This window comes from Bidens hawaiensis, unplaced genomic scaffold (genome assembly GCF_021521415.1).
Source record: "Bidens hawaiensis isolate Kalapana, Puna unplaced genomic scaffold, B.hawaiensis_p1.1 tig00000142_1, whole genome shotgun sequence".
NCBI lineage: Eukaryota > Viridiplantae > Streptophyta > Magnoliopsida > Asterales > Asteraceae > Bidens > Bidens hawaiensis.
Genome location: NW_027491019.1, coordinates 3,975,808 through 3,985,550, shown reverse-complemented (window position 1 = coordinate 3,985,550; position 9,743 = coordinate 3,975,808).

Here is a 9,743-nt window from a genome sequence, read left to right as displayed (position 1 = left end):
GATCTGTTCATCCTGACTGTTCATATTGTCTTGATGAGGTTTATGTTGCACCAATGATTGGTGATGATACTATTGGATAAACTCCTAAAGCTGTCTCTCAATACTCACAAGAAGAGAAGAAAACTTTAGAAATCGAGATAAAAGCATATTCTACATTGACTATGGCTTTACCAGAGAATATTTTTCATTAAGATGGAAGTATCAAGAGATGTGTATCTTTGTTTCAACATCTGCGGATGAGAAGCATGGGAAACACAGCTGAGAGTAAGAAAGTGATGCTCAAGTTTCAATTTCGAAACTTTAATTTATTGAAAGGAGAAACAGTTGAAGAGATGACTACAAGATTTAGTCACTTAATTGCTGAAATGGATAAAATGAAAATGGAAATTTCTGAAAGAGATAAAATTGACACTATCAAGAGTGTGCTTCCTAGTTCCTATTCAACATTTCTCATGGTTTTGAAAGAGAATGATTATTTTCTGAATGAAGATTTGACAGCACTTGAATTTCTACAAAAGATCGAAGCTAGAGAATATGATCTTAAGTGTCAAAAATCTTCCAAAGAAAATCAAGATCCGGCTTTCTATGGTGGAAGTATGCCTCTGAGTTCAACGATTTCACCTATTACTGCTTTTCTTACTCATGCCGCAAGTGAAAAAGAATCTGCTATATTTAATGATCCAAAAGTTTGTTTCTACTCTGCTTGTAGTTCAGGTGGTTCTAGAAGTTCTACTAGTACTAATCCATTTGCTACACCACCTAGTGTGAATATGAAGGAAGCTGAGCAAAACTTTGCTTTTCTGACGGCATTTATGTGTTCATATGAAAACTTGGTGGGTAGTAAAATTTCCACAAGTGAGTTAACTGATGAGGATTATTATCAGATAGATCCGTATGATCTAGAGATCATGGATTTGAAATGGAATATGGCCATGATCGTTCCTAATGTTAATAGATTCATGCAGAGAACTGGAAAAGATCTTCCAGCGTTAAACAAGAAGTTGGGTTTTGAAAATTGAAGGTGAAGTGTTATAATTGTCAAGAATTCGGGCATTTCGCAAAGGAATGTGACAAACCAAGAAAAGAATACACTGGATCTCGTGGTCAAAGTCAAAATGCTTCTTCACCACGGGGAAGTGATGCTGAAAAGAAACCATCTTCTTCAACAACACAAGCAATGTTAGCAGACGGGACTGATTGGTCACAACGGCTACTATGCAATGATGTTCAAGCAAATTTAGCTATGTTTGGGTTAGATGAAGATTGTCAAGATATGTAGGTTCCCAGCCAGATCTACTCGGAAATATCTCGTTCTACGTAGGTGCGGAATCCCTACGTAAGACGATACGAGCGTAGAAGCGATATACGTTAAACACAAGCAAACACACGTTACAATAAACAAAGAACACGTTGTATTGCAACTAATAACACGTTATATTCAATCACCGATTACACGTTCTTCAAAATCATTAATACAAAATAAGCCGTAAACCTAATATATAAAGTTATCGACAACTTCGCCTAACAGACTAGGCGAAGTTGTTGATAACTTGGCTTGTCCACAAGTTCGCTTATAACAGGCGAACTTGTGAGACAACTTCGCTTAAACACCAATACAAACCAAACTAACATTATCAAAGACACTCGATACTGAACTACTGACATTATGTACCAACAGACTCCCCCTTGGCAGTAGCTTCATATCTCATCTTCAATCACGTGTCTCGTAATCTCAAAAATCTCATATCTCCCGTCTTCAAGCATGAACGCCTTCTCGTACACAAACTAAAACTACTCTTTGGTATTTCTTGGCTTCTTCTCTCCAAGCAGGAATGTAAAATATCGTTTTCTCGTTCAGCACCTGCAAGTCCGCTTGAGACAAATTCACTAAGTGCATAGGATCATACACTCTCATCAACTCTTGTTCATCTTCATCCTCCATCACTGCTTCAGCTGTTTCACTATCAACGTACCACCATTTCAGATCTTTGAGCACATCCTTGGGCATTTGTTTCATCGGTACTTCTTTTAGACACCAGATCGGCTTATACCTCATTATCATCCAAGGCTTGCCATCAGCTCTCATGCCTCTGTCTTTATCTTCAACTAGCTTTCCTTTCTGCGGTTTCAACAATTCGAACTTTTTCTCCTTTATGCTTTCTTTCCAGACTATCTTCCTAATAATCCTAGCCATGTTATCATCACTCCTGTTTATCAACCCCAACCTGGCTAAGTCCTTCACCTCACACTCAGGCAAGGTATTCAACGACCTCAACAATCTCTTGAAATACTGAACCCCATCATAACGCTTAATCACAAAAAGTTTCAACTGTTCATCATATAACCAGCATATTATCCCCTTTTTCGATTCAGCATACCCTTTGATGTTGTAACTTTTCTTGACCATAGTAGGGACCGCCGGTTTCTTAGTCTTTACGAACCACTGAGTGTAGCCTTCTTTCCATCTTGGCTGCTCTTCCCATTCTGTCTCATCACATCCCGTATCTTGACCCAAATCTGACTTTTCAACTTCTGGAATTTCATGTTCAACGTTATCCTCCACAATCTCTCCCTCTTCGACTTCATTGTCAATCACAATCTCAGCCCCTATCTTCTCGATCTCCTCCAACGGTAACACATCATCATCACCTATAACATCATCATCCAATACCTCCTCAGCCTCCACTACCACCACGTCATCATCCCCCGCTCCGCCAGTTGCACCAGTTGACTCCCCCTGAGTTGTGGAATTCCCAAGAGCTTGTTCATTTCTTGGCAACTCTCCACCTGCATCTTTCGATGCATTGGGATCATCGTCTCAATCGTTTCTCTTCTTCGTCCTCATCTCGTCACCCTTACAGCTCGTCTCCCCCTGAGATGCCAAGAACTGTTTCAAGGCATCTAATATTTTACCATGCTCGATCAGGAGGGACGACTGAATTTGATTCTCTGCAACGAGGCGCTGAATAGCATGAGTCTGGATCAGATTTACTCTTGACTGTTCTGCCACGACTCTTTCAAGAGTTGCTATTCTTTCCGAGTCGGATAGGGTTGCATCGAAATCAAACCTCATATGTGAAATGTCTTGAGCGTACGGAGGAGGGATTCCCAAGGTAACCGGCACATCAGAAACAGGTGGAAACGTAACCGCAGGTGGTATCGTAACCGACAACCCTGCAGTGGCAACAACCGTCGACTCAATAAACCTTGCAACGACCTCCGATGGAGTAAGAGTTGGAGGGGGCAAGGATACAATCTCTGGAGCCGAGAGTTGAAATGTAGTGGGTGGAATGCCAAAGGAGGATGAGGTAGTCAACACGGGAACACCCGAGGTGATCGGCCCAGTAACTGTCAATGATGTAGGGACCATAGTCATACCAGACAGTGCGGGTGGAGAAAAACGAACCACCCTTGAGCTCTCACCAGCTCCCGAACCTGCACCCGCTCTTTCCCTTCTCGCTCTACGAACCAACCAATGTAAATCTTCCTCAAAATCCGAATCACTGTCATCGGTGTCTCTCTTTCTCTTCCCATGAATTCTTTCTCGAATGATCAAAATCTGTCTAGCTTCAGCATTGTCATCATTTGAGGAATCAGAATCAGTTCTTTCAGAATCAGCCACTGTCGTAGCTGCCATATCCACACTTGAAACCTGTGCAGCCGAGACCTGTACTTCTTCCTCTGGGTCAACACGTTCCATATCGAAAAAGCCTTGGCCGCCAAAAGCAGCTTTAAGATCGACGTGTTCCTCCGGTGCCACAACAGGAGCAGCATGAGGAGATTGTTGTACATCAGGTGGTGGTTGATATGCTCCAGCCTGTTGTGGTGCCGGATCCAGAAACTCGTCCCCACGAGCTGCAACATACTCTGGATTGATCAAGTACCCAAACAACGGAGTATGTCGAGGACGGAGCTCAGGTTTACTCCTCGCACTTGATGATCTACACTGGGCTAAGATTCGCTTGCTGACACTTTCCACATACCGAATCGGACGGCGCTGAGGTAACGAGGGAGCCACGTGATTCAAGATCATTTGAAGGAATCTTGGGTACATTAAGAATCTCTCACGCGCCACCGCTCGTCTTTGACGGTCTATCTCGTAGAACACCATCTGACTAAAGCTATAACGCTTATTGTAAGTCAGTGCTGTCATCGCCGACTGCATCGTGGCACCCATTCCATCCGTACCAGCCTTTCAACCCGACATGCACACGATCATCACGTGCATGAGAAAGCGCCATTGATCTAACAAGAAACCCTTGCGTCTCTGTGTATCCCCTAATGGACCAGAATAGCCCATCCTTAGAAAGGCACCATCCCTGAATGGAGCCACGAAGTCTGTAGGATCATCTCTCGTTTCAACCCCAAACTGCAGAGCAACCCTTATCTGCTCAGTAGAAAACTGCACTTCCTGATTGTTAACCGTTGCACGCATAACTGGGGGCTCTACTCTGCAATCATACTCAACCGTCTGCCAGAAATCTTCTATGTTAGGTAACGAGATGGGCAGGGTTGTAGTAATAGCGTGGAAGATATGCGAGTGGATAAGAAAAGTTATGATCTCGCGAAAATCATTAACACCGCTCGCATCCGGGTCCAAAGTAATATACATATTATGCCCCGGGAAAAACTGACGGTTGTTATCTCCTCCATCATCACCACCAGCACCACCGGCTCCTGCAACAGCTGCCATATCTGCATCACAAACGGTCTAAGTTAGAAAAACGTCGAGGCAGATTGTAACTTCGCTTATTACCATGAGCGAAGTTAAGATAAACATTAGTGTGCAAGCGAAGTTAGACATAGGGCGAAGTTGAGCATAACTTCTCCTATACACTAACTTCGCTTGACAACAGGTTAACATTTAAATAATATTTAAAGTATCAGGCGAAGTTAAGCCTTAGGAGAAGTTAAGGATAACTTCGCCCAATCATAACTTCGCCCTTGATTAATTAAAATTTTAAAGTAATAGGCGAAGTTAATCCTTAGGCGAAGTTAAGAATAACTTCGCCTAAACAATAACTTCGCCTGAACTGAAACGGCAAGGTTATAGAAGGCCTGACGAGGTGAATTTTGGTAATTTGATGATTGTGGACTCTTAAACACATGATTTTATGGAGATCTCGACGATCAAGATGATTACGACCACGTGAAAATAAGTTTGAAAAGCGGGTGTTGAGGGTTTGAATGAACGGGGACACGAATCGGGTCGAAACGACCTTTGATTAACGTCATTGACATAGATTATAAGATACGACGACACTACACACCTTTAAATCTGATTGGAATTTGAGAAAAATAACACGGATTGATTCAAAAGACAACTTCGCTTGATGGTTATAAAGCTAACTTCGCTGGGTTATGAAAATAATAAAGAGTTTGACTTGAAAATTTCATTATATAGGGTCAAAGTTATACAGGCGAAGTTAGGTTAACTTCGCCTATCCCATAACTTCGCCTGTTTAAACAACTTCGCCTATATTAAACTTTACAAAACAAACCCTTATAATTTGAACATTTTGCAATTAACTTTTAAAACTTCCTTTAAAGAGTTAAATGATACGATCAAAGACCAAGTAACCAGGTATAAAATCATAAAACGACATAAGTAGAATAAAATTTAGAAATAAAGTACACGGGATCAAATTTCAGTCTCGACAGGGACTACCACGTTTTAGAAAAGATCCGAACAGGAATCATGCTAATTAAGTGACTATCACACAAATCCATGTTCAGCTGTATTATGACATAAAGAAACAGGTTGTAAGCAGGTAAATAACTTAGTATGGTTTTCATTGCTTCTGTGATACGGGTTAGGTTCAATTAAGCTCAAAATATAAATGGGCAACACATCAGAGAATGTGATGTCTCATATCTATTCTCAAAGCGTATTTGGCTTTCCCCAAGTCACCCAGAGTTGACCTCGGCCCGTAGTGTCTGATTAAGCTGTAAATACATCTCGATATTCATCTCGTTCTCGGTCTTGCCTCTTGATTGATAAGTACAACATAATAGACTTCAGAAGGCTTAAATAATAATTTTTTTTAAACATTTCCATAGCCGTAAACAGTAGACTACTGCAAGTCCCGAATCTGGATCACTGCAGTTTCTTGACACACTATCTTCTCGGGAATCAGAACGCTCACGGGCTCGTGTATGACTGGGTAATCGCTTTTCTGCCTATCATTCGGAAAGATATATATGAAGACATGCACAACTCTTAATGAGTTTCCACTTAAAATCGAGGAGAGTTAGTTAGTATCACTTCTATTTTTACGCACCATAAAAGGCTACCATGACATACAATGACTGTTCTAAAGTCTTTTAGGCCTAATAACTTCACTAGTTAAGCACACAGAATTAGTTTGTCTATCACTTTCCAAGGTTGGATCAATTTTCTTTTAAACATAGTAAAGATACTTCTTACGAAGTAGTAGACTTGAAAAATTATTTCATCTCCCTTAAAAATATTTTAAATTCTATCGCCCCGATCAAGTCAAAGTCTTCAGGTAAACGGCTATCCTGAGGATCCAATGGATCAGCTGGATCGACCACATACGAGTATGTGTCCTTCGAACTAAGTATGAACGACTAATTTTCAGCGAAAGAATAAAAACACATCATAAATCGCCTCGGTCACTTTCAGTCAGTTGGTTAATGGCTATCCTCATAATCTACTGGTAGAAGTGAGGACCAAACACATCCGAAGATATGTCCTTCAAACTGAAGCAACCGACATAATTCTAAGCGATAGCGACTTTTTTTTTTTTTTTAAGTAAAAACAAGAAATACGGTTACTCGGGATTGATCATCCCATTAAGCTCAACAAGGTTTTGAAAACGAGTTCTGTCAAACGCTTTAGTAAACAAATCAGCGAAATTATCTAACGAATCAACCTTTTCTAGCATTATTAATTTCTTCTCAGTACAATCCCGGTATAAAATGATGACGGATGTCAATGTGTTTAGTTTTGCTATGCTTTACGGGATTGTTAGTTACTGAGATAGCAGCAGTGTTATCTATGCAAATAGGAGTATGAGTGAAATTCAGACCGTAATCGCGTAATTGTTGTTGTATCCACAGAACCTGGGAGCAGCAGTTCGATGCTGCCATGTACTCTGCTTCACAGGTAGAGATGGCGACTGAGGTCTACTTCTTGCACTGCCATGACACTAATCTGCCTCCAAGGAATTGGCATCCACCTGTTGTTGACTTCCGATTCTGATTGCATCCACCATAGTCAGAATCCGTGTAAGCGACCAACTCCAAGTCTCCCCCTTTCGTGTACCACAACCCCAGCTTAGGCTTGCCTTTGAGATACCGCAATATCCTCTTTACACCCTTCATGTGTGATTCCTTTGGGTTTGCCTGAAAACGAGCACAAAGAAAAACTTCAAACATAATATCAGGTCTAGATGCAGTTAAATACATTAAAGAACCTATTATTGCTTGATATTGGGTGGGGTCCACGTCTGCATCACTATCTGAATCAGCACCCAATTTGTGATTGACGTAGACTGGAGTGTCAAATGGAGTGCTGTCCTCCATCTTGAAGCGTTTGAGAACGTCTTGTACATATTTGGTCTGATGGATGAACATCCCATCCTTCTTCTGATCAACCTGCAATCCTAGAAAGAAAGTTAGTTCACCCATTGCACTCATTTCAAACCCCTTCTTCATGACTTCTTCAAATTCCTGACACATGGTGACTTTTGATGCAGCAAAGATGATGTCGTCCACGTAGACTTGAACCAGAAGAAAGTCTCCTCCTTTTCTCTTAACGAACAGTGTGCTGTCGATCTTTCCCCTTTCAAACCCATTCTCAATCAAGTAATCGGATAAAGTTGCATACCAGGCACGAGGGGCCTGATGTAGCCCATATAGCGCTTTACTTAGCTTGTACACGTGATCAGGAAAGTCTGGGTCGGGAAAACCCGGAGGTTGCTCAACGTACACAACCTCATCGACTTTGCCGTTAAGAAACACACTTTTCACGTCTAACTGGAACACCTTCATCTCCTTGTGTGCAGCAAATGCCAAAAATAAACGAATCGCTTCCAATCTCGCCACAGGAGCAAACACTTCATTGTAGTCGATTCCTTCTTGCTGATTAAAGCCTTTTACAACCAGCCTTGCCTTGTTCCTGATTATTATCCCTTTCTCATCTCTCTTACATTTGAAAACCCATTTGGTGCCAATCGCATGCACATTCTTCGGTTTTGCAACCAAATTCCATACCTCCATCTTCTTGAACTGGGCTAACTCTTCTTGCATGGCTTCGGCCCACGAGCTGTCTTTTAGAGCCATTTGATAGTTCTTTGGTTCAATCTGGCTGATGAAGCAGGTGTACAAGCATTCGTTAATGATACCCATTTCTTTAATGCTTGTGTAAACACAAGTGTGCTCATTCAAGCCTCGTCTTGTTTGTACACCGTCGGACAGATCACCTATCACGTTCTCTAAAGGGTGATTTCTGTGAACTCCAGTAGTCGGAACCGAACTGACTTGCATATTGTCTTCCAGGTTCGAAGATAGTTCATCAATGGGCGATTGTTGTTGAGAGTGAAAAGGATTGAAGAATTCGTCTTCTGTAGAGGCAGCAGAGGTATCGACAGCAGTTGACGAGGAAGGTTGACATTCATCATACTATGGTCGTTGCACAAAATTTTCTTCCTCATCATAAAGAATCTACGTAGCAATTCTCTCATCAACTTCTGCACAATCCAAGTAAGGCATGTGAAAAGATTTAAAAAGCTTATCATAGTCGAAAGCTTCAGCGGGTCCCGTGTTTGGTTTTGGTGGGTTGTAACTTGTGATGTCAGTGTTACACACCACCTCAACCTTGTTGGTCGATAGATTAAAGACTCGTCTGTTGGGTATCCCAACAACATATCCGACTAAAATACCTTCGTTGGCTTTCTCACCAAATTTTGAGTTCGTCTTTAATATCGAACATGGGGACCCGAATGGTTCGAGACCATTCAAGTTAGACTTTCTACCATGCATAAGTTCATAACATGTTTTATTTAATCTTTTAACAGTTAAAACTCGATTAAGGATATAACAGGCTGTTGCAACAGGTTTAGCCCAGAACACCACAGGAAGTTTAGCATCAGCCAGCATGGTTCTGGCCCCTTCAATTAGCGTCCTGTTCTTCCTCTCAGCCACCCCATTTTGTTGGGAGTATACGGGGCGCTGTACTGGTGGTCTATCCCTTTCTGTAAGCAAAACATCTCCATCTGATAGTTTTTGAACTCTGTTCCATTATCACTCCTGATGTACTTTACCTTTCTCCCCACAATATTCTCAACCTTGGTAATCAAGTTAATTACCAACTGAACCGTTTCATATTTTGTCTTTAGAAAGTATACCCAAGAATATCGAGAGTAATCATCAGTTATTACCAAGCAGTATGATGTTCCACCTAGACTCTTTACATTCACGGGGCCGAAGAGATCCATGTGAAGTAGGTCTAGGGTACTGACTATTGAATTAACCTTCTTGGTGTGATGAGATTTCTTGTGTTGCTTTCCCTTCTTGCACGATAGACATTGGTCTTCAAAGTTGAAATTTTTCAAGGGAACACCCAGCACCAGCCCATTTTTGACAATGTAGTTCATTTTTCGAAGATGTATATGCCCCATTCTTCGATGCCATAACTCAGACTCCGATTCAGTTGCTTTTGACATAAGACATGATTCTTCTGTTGCCATCTCAGTCGACCTCATGTCCATAACATATGT